The following is a 15,015-nucleotide window of genomic DNA, read 5'->3' on the forward strand; positions in this document are numbered from 1 at the left end:
ACTCAGAAGTAAATTCATTGAAAAAATAAGAGGAAGTGACTGTGTAGGTTATTTATATGTTTGCATCTGAGTTCAGATTCTGAATTTCCCTTGCAAAAGCTAAGACCATCACAACATTAAGAAAGCAGTTTGCAACAAAATGCTAGCAGCAATAGCTGCTACAAGAGAAAAAGAACCCTGAACTGTAGTCTTGGCAGGTAAAGCATCATTCAAAAACCTGGTAAATTTTGCAGGCCTTACAGAATAGCTATGTCCTGGCATTGATTTCTGAACTAAGATTTAATTAACTGGATCACGGGTGTAAAGCTCTACAGAATAAACATAGCCAACTCTGTGGCTCATGGATGAGGAAAGTTTGAAAAGGTCAGGATTTATTTATGTTTTTGAGTAAATTAACTATATGTGTTTTTTCAATGGAGCTTTAATCAGTAAATCTCATCAATACATGGAATCTTGAGCTTTCCTGCCTTTAAACTGCCCAGAATCTTGCCACAGAAAAGGAAATGAGCTGCAGTTCCATGGACTTACATATTTTAGACCCAGAGGCAAAAATACAAACTTCATGCAGCACAATAAAGCCACTCATCTGAACAAATGCTTCTTTTCTGTATTAATACTCAGACATATACCTGTGATGGATCCTTTGAAAGGTCTGTGCAAGATAATCTAAAGGCAGGCGAGCTATTTGGGTTTGAGGGAAATTCTGTATCAGTAACCGAAACATTGTGAGTTCATATACCTGATCCTCTATTTTCTCTTTGTGCAGTAAACAATTTTGCAACACGCCCAGTAAGCACAGCACTTTAGCTAGCACACTGTAGCATTGTCTTTTATAAAAGCCAGCCTCGTAACTAGGAGCAAGATGTGCATCCTTGATACTACAAGTGAAAAGCTTTCAGCAGTGTCTCCAACGTACATTCACTAAGGCAGCTAGTGAAAAATTCCCTGATCTGACGTAAAAGAATGAACAGATTCAACAGCCTGAGCTGGAAAAGCAGCTACACAGGAACATTTTCACTGCAGTGCCTGTCACTATGGCAGCTACAAAGTACTATGGAGAGAAAGACTAAAATCCACACACAATAGGGACAGAGGGATTTACCACTGCACATCCATGTGTCACAGTCCAAGGAACCATGTGATCATTTATTCTACAGTGCTGCAATATGTAATTTCATGGAACAGAATGAGAAACTAACAACACTGCAATAGCCTGTATTTCTTTGTTCTCTCCGTCACATGTAGCAAGCTTATACAAATGTTTACTAAAATATTAAAACAACATTTTTAAAAAATTCAATGGAGTAAACTTGCTCACCATCTAAGCGCACAAGCTACTCTGATTTTCTGCATTTGTTGGTGGATTTCAAGAGGTAGACAGATGGCTGTGGTCTTTTATCACAAAGCTAACAAATGCAATGGGTTTAGCACAGAATGTGCCCAAGGCCATGCCTTCTAAGATCCATTTGCACCAGGGAGCACATCTCCACAGGGCACCAACCCAATTTACTATACAGCAACAGGCACACAAATGATTAACCACCTCCTAAGTGTCCTGTTTGCTTTGCTAGGTTTCTAAGAAGTACCTGCCTCCCTTAAGGATGCGGGACTGAGGGAGACCTGAGGAGCAGGATCCTACTTTTCGGGGTGGGGTCAGGAATGAGCACTGAGGCATAATACAGACTCCAGCTCCCATAAATCAGAGAAGAGCTTAAAAGCTACAAAGAAAGAATTTATGACAATATTTTGACTTTGAGCCATTTTGAAGGCCTTAGAAAAACCCAGAACTCTTATTTTAGCACAAATACCATATGCCCACCAAAAACATTGTTTTTACCTTTTTCCTACCCCATGGTTATCGTTTCAGACAACGGGACTATGTTCTGGGTGCACTATTGTGATCTGATAAAATACATCACAAAACATGTGCAGTCTGGGATAGATGACTTGAACCCTGAATCACTGAAAGAGTTTGTCACTTGCTGATAGCAGTTCCAGCATCTAACGCAAGCTTGTCAGTGTACAAAACAGTCCATGAAGAAAGGGAATTTAAAAATAAATCAGAGACTGGAACAAGAATATGTTGGCATGTTGTCTATGAAAGGAAACAGCTGTTCTATAGGTTTATCTTATTTATCCTTTCACAAATGATAGGCCCACCATATTAACTACCTATGTGGTGGATTAATGGCCCTTTAATCTACATACTCTAGAGAGACCATACTGCACTGTACTTAAAGTATCATTCTCTCTCCAGGGACACAGCAGGAATAGTCTCCTACATATGACTAATAGCTGCCCTCACTGGTCTTTCCCCTGTCAGATGAAGATAAATGCCCAGCTCTTCTACTACCAACTATGCCCATATGGAAAAAGAGCACAGGGTGTTTGGTTCAGACTCACCACAGTGTCTGGAAGGCTCCTGATCACTGGCAAAAAGATCTTTTCTTTTGGGGAATAACACATACCATTCAATGAGCCTCCTTGAAGGAAACCATGGTACTGATAAATTGGCAATTGCAAAGTATTTAGTTCCTTCAGTTTAGAACCTTCCTGGATATACCATATACTTTATACTATATAAAGTAGTAACGGGAAAATGCCTCACACCTTCCCTCGGACTCTCACCCATGAAGATTTAGTCTCCCTACAAGATATCTATGCTCTTTATATATATATTGCACACATACACACTTAAAATTCACACCCAAGAGTGAAGAGAAGGAGATTCTTCATCCATTAAGTTAAAAGCAAGAAAGCTGATGCCCTGGCTTTGCTTGATGGGAACTGATGTTGTACAGCCAATATACTGACAGGTTTTAGGACAGGGGTGGGAAAACTACAGCCCAGGGGCCGCATTCAGCCCTTCAGACGTTTTAATCAGGCCCTCAGACTCCCGCCAGGGAATGGGGTCTGGGGCTTGCCCTGCTCCGCACAGCTCCTGGAAGCAGAGGCATTTCCGCCCTCCAGCTCCTATGCACAGGGGCAGCCAGGGGGCTCCGCACTCTACCCCTGCCCCAAGCGCTGCCCTCACAGCTCCTATTGGCCAAGAACCGTGGCCAATGGGAGCTGCAGGGGCAGCACCTGCGGACAGGTCAGCGTGCAGAGCCGCTTGGCTGTGCCTCCACGTAGGAGCTAGAGGAAGGACATGCCACAGTTTCCAGGAGCTGCTTGATGTAAGCACGGCCCAGAGCCTGCACCCCGACCCCCTCTCACGCCCCAACCCCCTGCCCCAGCCCCAATCCCCCTCCCACCCTCCGAATCCCTCAGTCCTAGCCTGGAGCACCCTCCTGCACCCCCAACCTCTCATCCCCAGCCCTATTCCAGAGCCCACACCACCCTGCCCCAGCCCGGAGCTCCTTCCTGTACCCTGAATGCCTCATTTCTGGCCCCACCCCAGAGCCTGCACCCCCAGACAGAGCCCGCACCCCCTCCCACACCCCATTCTGTGAGCATTCATAGCCCACCATACAGTTTCCATACCCAGATGTGGCCCTCGGGTAAAAAGTTTGCCCACCCCTGTTTTAGGATATAATGACTTTTACAGTTAACTTCAATACTATATATAAATGTGATCAGTCAATCTGTTGGTTCCAACAAATTTCTGTGCAATGTTTCCATTTGGTTAAGAGACATGGGGAATTCTTAAGTTTGACTTTAAACTGAAAAAAGAAAGAAAAGGGGATTTCAAGAGATGGAATCTGCCTGCCTTGAAGCATGGGACTGGAAGTCAAAACCCCTCAGTTTTACATCTAATCTGGCCACTGATTGTGTCACCTTGGACTAGTCATTTTGAGTATGTCTACACTGCAGGATGTACTGTATCTTGGCTCAGGCACATGGAGATGCACGTTAGCCAAGCCCGGCACATGGGGATGCGTGTTAGCCAAGCCCATCTCAGCACAACCAAATGCCCTGTACTTGTGTATCCACATACCCACGATTCACAGTGGCACTGCAATTACAGATGTTTGGTGCTAGGATTTATGGGGCATATCCCAGGGTTCCTAGCACCTCACCAACTACCGCTACTCACCACACCGCTACTCCCTCCCCTGAATCACACACGCTGGGTAAGGAGCCACCATGTAAGAAGGGGACGGCACACAGACCACTTCCAGCACCCTGCAGCAGTTCTCGGGGTGCCCAGCAGTCTCACCACCTACTGGGTGAGCAGAAGGTGCCAGCAGCCACCACCCCTGGGGGTTAAAGTAAACACTGTGAGGAGGGCAGGGGCAGAGGCAGCTCCCCCCTCCCGGGTTTTAGGTGGGGCTGTGAGGAGGGCAGGGATAGAGACAGGGTGTGGCGGGGGGAGCCTAGCAGCCCCCGCTGGGGTTGTAGTAGGGGCTGGGGAAGGCAGGGGGCGACAGGATAAGCCTGACAGCCCCCTCCCCTGGGTTGAAGTAGGGGCTGTGAGGAGGGCAGGGACAGCGGCAGGATGTGGGAGGGATAAGCCCGGTAGCCCCTCCCCCGGGTTGAAGTAGAGGCTGTGAGGAGGGCACGGACAGAGGCATGAGATGGGGGGGATAAGCCCGGCAGCCCCCTCTCCCCCCCAGATTGAAGTAGGGGCTGTGAGGAGGGCCGGGACAGAGGCAGGATGTGGGAGGGATAAGCCCGGTAGCCCCTCCCCCGGGTTGAAGTAGGGGCTGTGAGGAGGGCAGGGACAGAGGCAGGAGGGATAAGCCCGGCAGCCCCCCCCCCCGTTGAAGTAGGGGCTGTGAGGAGGGCAAGGACAGAGGCAGGAGGATAAGCCCGGCAGCCGCCGCCCCCTACCCCGGGGTTGAAGTAGGGGCTGTGAGGAGGGCAGGGACAGAGGCAGGAGGCGGGGGGATAAGCCCGGCAGCCTCCCCCCCCCCTGGTTGAAGTAGGGGCTGTGAGGAGGGCAGGGACAGAGGCAGGAGGCGGGGGGATAAGCCCGGTAGCCGCCCGGGTTGAAGTAGGGGCTGTGAGGAGGGCAGGGACAGAGGCAGGAGGCGGGGTGGATAAGCCTGGTAGCCCCCCGGGTTGAAGTAGGGGCTGTGAGGAGGGCAGGGACAGAGGCAGGAGGCGGGGGGATAAGCCCGGCAGCCGCCGCCTCCTCCCCCCCCCCGGGGTTGAAGTAGGGGCTGTGAGGAGGGCAGGGACAGAGGCAGGAGGCAGGAGGAATAAGCCCGGCAGCTCCCCCCCGGTTGAAGTAGGGGCTGTGAGGAGGGCAAGGACAGAGGCAGGAGGATAAGCCCGGCAGCCCCCCCGGGTTGAAGTAGGGGCTGTGAGGAGGGCAGGGACAGAGGCAGGAGGCGGGGGGATAAGCCCGGTAGCCGCCCGGGTTGAAGTAGGGGCTGTGAGGAGGGCAGGGACAGAGGCAGGAGGCGGGGGGGATAAGCCCGGTAGCCCCCCGGGTTGAAGTAGGGGCTGTGAGGAGGGCAGGGACAGAGGCAGGAGGCAGGGAGATAAGCCCGGTAGCCCCCCGGGTTGAAGTAGGGGCTGTGAGGAGGGCAGGGACAGAGGCAGGAGGCGGGGGGATAAGCCCGGCAGCCGCCTCCTCCCCCCCCCCCCGGGGTTGAAGTAGGGGCTGTGAGGAGGGTAGGGACAGAGGCAGGAGGGATAAGCTCGGCAGCTCCCCCCCGGTTGAAGTAGGGGCTGTGAGGAGGGCAGGGACAGAGGCAGGAGGGATAAGCCCGGCAGCCCCCCCCGGTTGAAGTAGGGGCTGTGAGGAGGGCAGGGACAGAGGCAGGAGGCGGGGGGATAAGCCCGGCAGCCGCCCCCCTCTCCCCCCCCGGGGTTGAAGTAGGGGCTGTGAGGAGGGCAGGGACAGAGGCAGGAGGGATAAGCCCGGCAGCCCCCCCCCCGGAGTTGAAGTAGGGGCTGTGAGGAGGGCAGGGACAGAGGCAGGAGGCGGGGGGATAAGCCCGGCAGCCGCCCCCCTCTCCCCCCCCGGGATTGAAGTAGGGGCTGTGAGGAGGGCAGGGACAGCGGCAGGAGGCGGGGGAATAAGCCCGGCAGCCGCCCCCCCCCGGTTGAAGTAGGGGCTGTGAGGAGGGCAGGGACAGAGGCAGGAGGGATAAGCCCGGCAGCCCCCCCCGGTTGAAGTAGGGGCTGTGAGGAGGGCAGGGACAGAGGCAGGAGGCAGGGGGGATAAGCCCGGTAGCCCCCCCGGTTGAAGTAGGGGCTGTGAGGAGGGCAGGGACGAAGGCGGGCGGGCGGGCGGGGGGTTCCCAGAAACAGCTCGCGGGGGGAGGGGCAGGTTCTGAGCAGCGCCCGGTCGGCTTCCCACAGGGCTGTGGGGCGCCGGGCCAGCAGAGTCCCCTGCTCCGCACGGCAGGGAGGTTCGGGGATGCCCGGCTGCCCCGCTAGGGACGGCTGCTCGTAGCCTGCCTCCCCCAGGGCCTGGACCTCCCGCCCCGGCTGTGACGAGCAGTCCCCCCGCACCGCACCGCACCGCACCACACCACACTCACCGCGGACGGCGGGCTGTCCCTCCCCGGCCTCAAGGCTCCAGGCTGAGCAGACAGAGCCGCAGGGCCCCACCGCTCACTCTCACCTTGGCCCGCACTCAGCCCATCCCTGCTCGCCGCAGCCAATCCGCGCCACCGGCCCCGGGCCCCGCTCCCAGCCCGGCCAATCAGAGGCTGCGGCCCGGGCACCCTCCCCCCTAAGGGGCGGGGCTGGCTGGCTGGAGAGGAGGCTCGCGGAGCTTGGGCAGGGGCGAAGGGCGAGTCCTGCTGGGGAGGGGAGCGGGCAGCTCGAGTGTGGGGATCATACAGGGTCAGGGCTAAGCCAAACCCACTCTGAGCATCGCCTGTGGGCTAGTGCCTCTGAGGCACCTGCAAGGTGCTGAGCACACCCAACTCCCCTTGAAGCCCGGGGGGGCTGGTGGCACTCAGCACCGCATCGTGGGCCCTTAGACAGTGGCACGGCTCACTTAATTAGCAGAAGAGAAGCTGGCTTGTATTACTGCGTGTACCAAGCCTCAGGAATCGATAGGGGGCAAGGCAGGAACTTGGCAGCCTTTAGGTGCTTGGGCAATTCCTTGGCTGGAGCTGAAATGATACCAGCACGGTGAGCTCCTGCCCCAGCTCATCACTCCATGCTGGATCAGACTTGTCCAAGCTGGATCATTCAGGCCAGGTCTCATAACAGATTGGTATGCGTAGGTGAACAGAGTCAGCTCAAATATGAGCTGAACCCTGGTGGCATCTTTCCCACAAACCCCAGGAAGCTCTGCTCTGAAGCAAACCTAATCTTAAACCCATGTTCTTAAATCATGTGTTTTTCAGGGTAATCAGTAGTAGGCCTCACATGCACATATTGATTATATATGTCAAGTGCACCCTGCCCAGAATAGTGTGTTCATTTCTGGTCACCTTTCAGAGACAACTGACAAAAATGACTAGATACACAAAAGCCCTACAAGGTAGAAACTGAAAGGATTTGGACTGTTTAGACATGATAGGAGGTGCATAAAATAAGTAAATGAGGAGCCCCTCTTTACCGTTGTTCATCATGATGCCACAAAAAAAAAAAACAACAACAAAAAAGAGGGGACATGCAATGAAAATGAAAGGAACCAAATTTACCACTAATACAAACAAAGGGGTTAAATGGTTTTTGTTTGTTTTACATAATGTATAATTATCCTATAGAACTCATCATTATAAGATCTCATGGTGACCAAGAGGTTAACTAGATTAATACAAATATTAGCTCTTTCTCTAAATAATGAGAACATGCCCAGTTATAAGATATTATACTTATTTCTACAATGGATAAACACCCATATGTTTCAGAGCATAAGCCAATCACTATCTGATGGAGTTAGAAAGAAACTTCCCCACGGGCAGGTTTTTTCATAGTTGTCCCTTAAAGAGTCCCACAACTTCCTTCTTCATCTGAAGCCTCTGCCACATCAGAGACAGGATACTGGACTAGATAGATGACTAGTCTGATGCAGCATGGAAACGCCTTGGTTCTCATGCATAAAAGTTAATGGTATGACCCATGGAGATCATAAATATCTCTGAACACAGAGGGGTCTGAGCAGCTTGGTCATCTCTCAATCCCCTATTTGTTTCTTTGTGTGTGAACTTTAAAACCATTTTCTAGAGCAGTCTATGGGTTTCCACTGTTGTAAAGGAAAGGCACAAGCCTCCACCAAGGTTTTGCAGTTCATGTCTATACTTTTACATCATTGCACACCATTGTATTAGACTTTAGGACTAACCTTTGTTCCCGGTATTGGCCAAATCTGATTATAAATCTGGATGAAGAAACTGGAGAAAGAGGTTTCTGCAACTGTGGGACCGTGTTTAGGCTTCCCCTTTGAGTTCTGTAGATTCTTTTAGGCCCATATCTTACAAAGTCTTAAGCATAGGTAAAAAGAAAAGGAGTACTTGTGGCACCTTAGAGACTAACAAGCATAGGTGTTACCTTGTATACATGGGTGGCAGGTATAATAGGACAGGTTTAGGCTTCCCTGGCGCTGCCACTGACCTGCGGCCGGACACCTGGGCCGCGATGACCCCACCCCTTCCCTGAGGCCCCCATCGCCTGCTGCTGCTGCTTGCCTGCCATGTCTCCTCCACTCCACACACCGCTTGGAAGTCCCCACTGCTCGCTGCATCCCTCGTCAGGGATTAGAGGAGTGAGGAGGGACGTGGAGAGCCAGCGGCAGGCTGGGGAGTAAGGAGGCTTGTCCGGGCACTGGGGTCGGTGGCTTGGCCAGGGGGCCTTCAGGGGTGGGAGGGTCCGGCGGTTCAGCCTGGCACTGGGGCTGGCGCAGTGCTGCGGGATGGCGGCTTAGCCCAGTGCTGAAGGGGGGGGCCTGGTGACTCGGCTGGGGGGGCTGGCAGCTGGGGCTGGCCCAGCGTCTCGGGGGGCGAGCAGCTCGGCCCAGCGCTCGCAGGAGAGCGTGGCAACTCGGCTGGGGGGCCCTCAGGGGCAGGGGGGGGGCAGTGGTTCACCTGGGGAGGAGGGGCACTGAGGCTGACAGCTTGGCCCGGTGTGGCTAAGGCAGGCGGGCCAGGGCTCCTCTGGTTGCGGGGGGCCACTCCCTTAGGGCTTCTCTTACGGGAGGGAAGATTCGGGGCTCCAGTGTCCAGGGGGTGGGTGGGGCCGACGAGCTAGCCTCCCCAAAGTGGGTGTTCACCCACCGCTCATGCTTGTATATCAAAGCTGTATAGCCTTGCACTGAGGTGGAGACAGAATTGGGAGGCAGACCTGCTGAAAGTATCTGGGTAAGAATAAAAGGAGTAAAAATCCAAGGGTCAGATCATGATAGGTGTCTAATATAGACCACCTCCCAGGAAGAAGAGGTGGATGAGGCCTTTTAAAAAAAAAACTGAACAAATCGTCCAAAACATAGGACCTGGTGGTGATGGGGGACTTCAACTACCCAGACATTGATTGGCAAAATAATGGAGCAGGGCACAGATTATCCAACAAGTGCTTGGAATGTCATGGAGACAACTTTTTATTACAAAAGGTGGAGAAAGTGACTAGGGGACAGGCTATTGTGGATTTGATTCTGACAAAAAGAGAGGAACTAGTTGAGATTCTGAAAGTGAAAGGCAGCAGGGGTGAAAGTGATCATGAAATGATCAAGTTAATGATTCTAAGAAATTGTACAAGGGAAAATTGCAGAATAAAGACAATGGACTTCAAGAATGCAGAGTTTAGCAACCTGAGAATTGGTAGGTAAGATCCCATGGGAAGCAAGTCTAAGGAGAAAAAAGAGTTTAAGAGAGTTAGCATTTAAAAAAAAAAACCCAACACATTATTAAGGGCACAAGAGCAAACTAAACCAATGCGTAGAAAAGATAGTATGTATGGTAAGAGGCCACCCTGGCTTAACCAGGAGATCTTCCATGAATCATACAAAAAGTGGAAACTAACTCAATTTACGAAGGATGAATATAAAAACCAACACAAACGAACAGGTAGGGATAAAATTAGAAAGGCCAAGGCACAAAACGAGATTAAATTAGCAAGGGCTCTAAAAGGGTAACAAGAAAACATTTTATAAATACATGAGAAGCAAGAAGATGATCAAGGACAAGTAAGGCCCATTACTCAATGAAGGGGGAAAGACAATAACTGTAAACACGGCAACAGCTAAACTGTTAAATGTCTTTTTTGTTTCAGCTTTCACCAAAAAAAGGTATAAGTTATCAGATGACTAATATAGAGAACATCAGTGTAAATCAGGTAGGATCGGCAGCTAAAATAGGAAAAGAACAAGTTAAAAATTACACTAGAGAGCTTACAGCGGCACAACTGTACTGGTGCTGCGCTGCTGTAAAAACTCCTGTGTAGCCGCTCTACGCCGATAGGAGAGAGCTTGCCTGTCAACATAATTAAACCACCTCCAACAAGCAGCAGTAGCTACATCAGCGGGAGAGTGTCTCCCACTGACACAGCACCATCAACACTGGTACTTCTGTCAGTGGAACTTACCTTGCTCAAGGGTGTGTTTTTTGACATCCCGAGAGACATAATTTATATCAACAAATTAGATGTCTGCAAATGTGGCAGAGCCTGATAAAATTCATCCTAGAACACTTAAGGAACTGGCTGAAGAGATCTCTGAGCCATAAGCAATTATCTTTGCGAACTCATGGAAGACGGAAGAGATCCCAGAGGACTGGAAAAGGACAAATATAGTGCCTATCTTTGAAAAGGGGAATAAAGACAAATTATAGACCAGTCAGCTTAACTTCAGTACCTGGAAAGATAATGGGGCAAATAATCAAACAATCCATTTGTAAGCACCTAGAAAAAAATGTAATAAGCGAGAGTCAACATAGTCAACATTGTCAAGAACTAATCACATCAGACCAATCTATTCTTCTTCTTTGATAGGGTAACAAACCTTGTGGATGGGGGAGAAGCAGTAGATGTGAGAAATCTTGACTCTAGTGAGACTTTTGATACTGCCTCACATGACCTTCTCATAAACAAACTAGACAAATATAGCCTAGACAAACCTATTATAAGGTGAGTGCATACCTGGCTAGAAAATAGTACTCCGAGTGTAGCTATCAATGGTTCACAATTGAACTGGAAATGGCATATTAAGTGGGGTCCCACATGGATCTGTCCTATGTCCGGTTCTAGTCAATATCATCATAAGTGATTTACATAATGGTATAGAGAATACACTTTTAAAGTTTGTGGACAATACCAAGCTGGGAGAGGTAGCAAGCACTTTGGAGGACAGAATTAGAATTCAGAATGATCTTGATAAACCAGAGAAATTATTTGAAATAAATAGGATGACATTCAATAAGGACAAATCCAAAAGCACTACACTTAGGAAAGAACACTAATTGCACAAATGCAAAATGAGAAATGACTGCCTAGGAAGGAGTACTTCAGAAATGGATCTGGGTTATCATGGATCACAAACTAAAGAGGAGTTGACAACATAACACTGTTGCAAAAAAGCGAACGTAATTCTGGGATGTATTAGCAGGAGTGTTGTAAGCAAGAGACAAGAAGTAATTCTTCCACTCTACTCAGCACTGATAAGTCCTCAACTGGAATATTGTGTCCATTTTTTGGCTCCACAGTTCAGGAAAGAGGTGGACAAATTGGAGAAAGTCCTCAGGAGAGCAACACAAATGATTATATGTCTAGAAAACATGATCTACGAGGACAGATTTAAAAAAAAAATTGGGCTTGTTTAGTATGGAGATGAGAAGATTGAGGGAGGACATAATAATAGTTTTCAAATACATAAAAGGTTGTTATAAAGAGAAAGGTGATAAATTGTTCTGAACCACTGAGAACAGGACAAGAAGTAATTGGCTTAAATTGCAGCAAGAGCGATTTAGGTTAGACATTAGGAAAAACTTTCCTAACCATAAGGGTAGTTAAGCACTGGAACAAATTACCTAGAGAGGTGGTGGAATGTCTGTCATCAGAGGTTTTTAAGAACAGGTTAGAGAAACACCTGTCAGGGATGGTCTAGATAATACTTAGTCCTGCCTCAGTGCAGGGGACTGGACTAGATGACCTACTGACATCCCTTCCAGTTCTACATTTCTATGATTCTATAAGCATAACTTTATGATCATTGGGTACACTGACTTTGTGCTTAAGTCTTTGCAGGATCAGAGACTTAGGTCCAATTCAGCTCCCACTGAAATCAATGGAAGTCTTACCATTGACTTTAATATGGAATTAATTGGTCAGGATAAAGTGATGAGCACTAAGCGGGTTTTCTAATAGCCCCTTATTTCTGTTTTACTGGAAACTGTTGGTTTTCTTGCAAATCTCCTGTACTCTTTCATATCTTCAAGGGAGGGATTAAATTACATTCTGTGGGCCACAAACTGGCCCATTGCTACTTGTGCTAACTATCCAGAGACACTGGGGTATTGTCCAGGAAAAATACACTTCCTGAGAAGGGGAGGGTGCACTAGCTGGTTTTTTGAAACCCCCAAGGAAATCCTGAATTGAATAACAACGATCCCTGCCTCTCTCCTTCCTCTTCTTCTAATAAACAAATTGTCACAAGAGCTCTGAGAGACATAAGAAAATTCAGAGAAGTTGTAGCCAAAAGCAATATTTGGTCAGTTTTTTAAGGTTTTGTTACAAAAAAGCAAAAATAAAATATTAATTCAAAGAAAAGAATTACGTAGTACACAACATGCATCCTTTGCACACTGAAGTCAGTTGCAAAACTCCTACTGAATTCAGTGTCACAATATTTGGAAAATATCTCATGCGTACACTCAAACTTGGCACCCTTTTATAGGGCCATATTTATAAAATAGAGCAGTGTAAAAACACACAGGGCCAAACTGACTTCACTTTACTCCAAGAATGACTTTGATCCATGGTGTCTCCATGAGTACATGCTGGAGATCAACAGTGATGCTACACAAGGACAATGGAGGGGAAGAGGGGGAAAGATAATAAAGAAGAGTCTCAGACAACAATACCTAAAGATTCACTGAGTGAGCCAAGGCCAGAATACATTATATAAAGGGTGAAATAAGCCTGAGAAGATAGCAACATAATTCAGTCTCATAAAGCCAAACCTTTGCAAGTCCAGATCAGGAACTGTAAAGATGTTATATAGCTCTGCAACATTATTAAAAATGAGAGAAGCAGAGTACAAATGCAGTACACAAATTGTTTGTGGCCGCTTCCACCAGTCTATCTGCCTTTGATTCTAGGATATTCTGAATTATTAACAATGCATTATGTGTATTATAGTATCACCCAGTCAGGCTTAGGGGCTGCATACTGTATATACATAAGACACTCCTCACCCTTGAATTATTATTAACTAGAAGAACAGAAGAGGAAAGTCACTGAACTGGAAGAATTGCTGTTACAGTACATATTACACCTTCGTCACACAAACAAAATCCCACACAGACGATAGAAAGGAGTGTGCAGTAGCAACTCACCTTACTGAAGCAGCAGGGGTTATTATCTCACATCTCACCTTTCAGACGCCAGTAGAACTGACTGAAGCAAGCAGTTTGTAGAAATACAAATACATGTAGATAATTTTATTGCTGCACTTGGCTGCTGATGTTGCTGTTAATAGAGACTCCATATGCCACCTGCTGGAAGAAATCTCTCTCACTCTCAGTTTTGAAGAAAACGGGGCAGATTCTCATCTTGTGAAATCCTTGATGTCAAAGGAGCTGATGATTTACCTCAATTTATATTGATTTACACCAGCTGAGAATCTGACACATTGTTGGATTTGACCCCCGAAGTCATCATCATTTTACTGCATGCTCTTGACCTGCAAAGAATCTAAAACATAGGAGGAGAATTCAACTGGTCTTTGACAAAAATGCCAGAAGAAAACCTAGCTGGGGGATTGAGGATGACAAATGGATATAAACTGGTCATTGGGAAGTTTAGACTTGAAATTAGACGAAGGTTTCTAACCATCAGAGGAGTAAAGTTTTGGAATAGCCTTCCAAGGGAAGCAGTGGGGGCAAAAGACTTATCTGGCTTTAAGATTAAACTCAATAAGTTTATGGAGGAGATGGTATGATGGGATAACATGATTTTGGTAATTAATTGATCTTTAACTATTCATGGTAAATAGGCCCAATGGCCTGTGACGGGATGTTAGATGGGGTGGGATTTGAGTTACTACAGAAAATTCTTTCCTGGGTATCTGGCTGGTGAATCTTGCCCATATGCTCAGGGTTTAGCTGATCGCCATATTTGGGGTCGGGAAGGAATTTTCCTCCAGGGCAGATTGGAAGAGGCCCTGGAGGTTTTTCGCCTTCCTCTGTAGCATGGGGAACTGGTCACTTGCTGGAGGATTCTCTGCTCCTTGAAGTCTTTAAACCACGATTTGAGGACTTCAATAGCCGAGACATAGGTGAGAGGTTTTTCGCAGGAGTGGGTGGGTGAGAGAGATTCTGTGGCCTGCATTGTGCAGGAGGTCGGACTAGATGATCCTAATGGTCCCTTCTGACCTTAGTATCTATGAATCTATGAATGATGAGGCATCTTTAAAAAAAGTAACAGTGGGCCAGATCCTCAGCTAGTGTAATTTGGAGTAGTGCTACTGCAATTAGTTGACTGATTAAAGCAGCTGAGGATCTGGCCCTTGACCTGAATTATCTTTTCAATTCCTATCCTCCTGTCTGGGAGTAGACATGCCTGAGTGAGGCACTAACCTGGGCATTTGTATACTGTTGTGCTACAGAGAAATACAACAACTTGCTCACATAGTCCCCATTTCCTCTGTTACTTTATCTAGGCTAGCAGAGAAACTCCTTTTGTTTACCTGTTGGAGTCCAATTGACTTGCTCGAAAAAAATGGTTACTCACCTTCTTGTAATTGTTGTTCTTTGAGATGTATTGCTCATTTCCATTCCAATTAGGTGTGTGCGTGTTTTGTTTTCGCTCTTTCTGACTGGTGTCAGCTATAGTGCAATGAAATAAAATAAATGTCCAAGGTAATTGAGGCACTCAGGGTCAGATCTTGAGCTGGTGTCAATTGCCAGAATTGTTCTTCGAGTGCTTGCTCATATAAATTCCAATTAGGTGTGT

General features: G+C 48.1%; 1 protein-coding gene across 3 annotated transcripts in view; it reads right to left on the reverse strand.

Annotated features, from left to right (window-relative positions):
• ABAT (4-aminobutyrate aminotransferase) overlaps positions 1-13,491 on the reverse strand; it is a 151,922-nt gene extending 138,431 nt beyond the window's left edge. Inside the window, exon 1 of one of the 3 annotated variants that reach the window (XM_074965482.1) lies at positions 13,398-13,491. The gene's annotated coding sequence lies outside the window, so the exon portion shown is untranslated. Of the gene's footprint in view, positions 1-4,036; positions 4,056-6,437; positions 6,569-13,397 lie in introns of those variants that run through there. The other 2 variants (XM_074965481.1, XM_074965485.1) reach the window with 2 other exon arrangements.
• Positions 13,492-15,015: the final 1,524 nt, after the last annotated feature.

The sequence above is a fragment of the Natator depressus genome, chromosome 10 (genome assembly GCF_965152275.1).
Source record: "Natator depressus isolate rNatDep1 chromosome 10, rNatDep2.hap1, whole genome shotgun sequence".
NCBI lineage: Eukaryota > Metazoa > Chordata > Testudines > Cheloniidae > Natator > Natator depressus.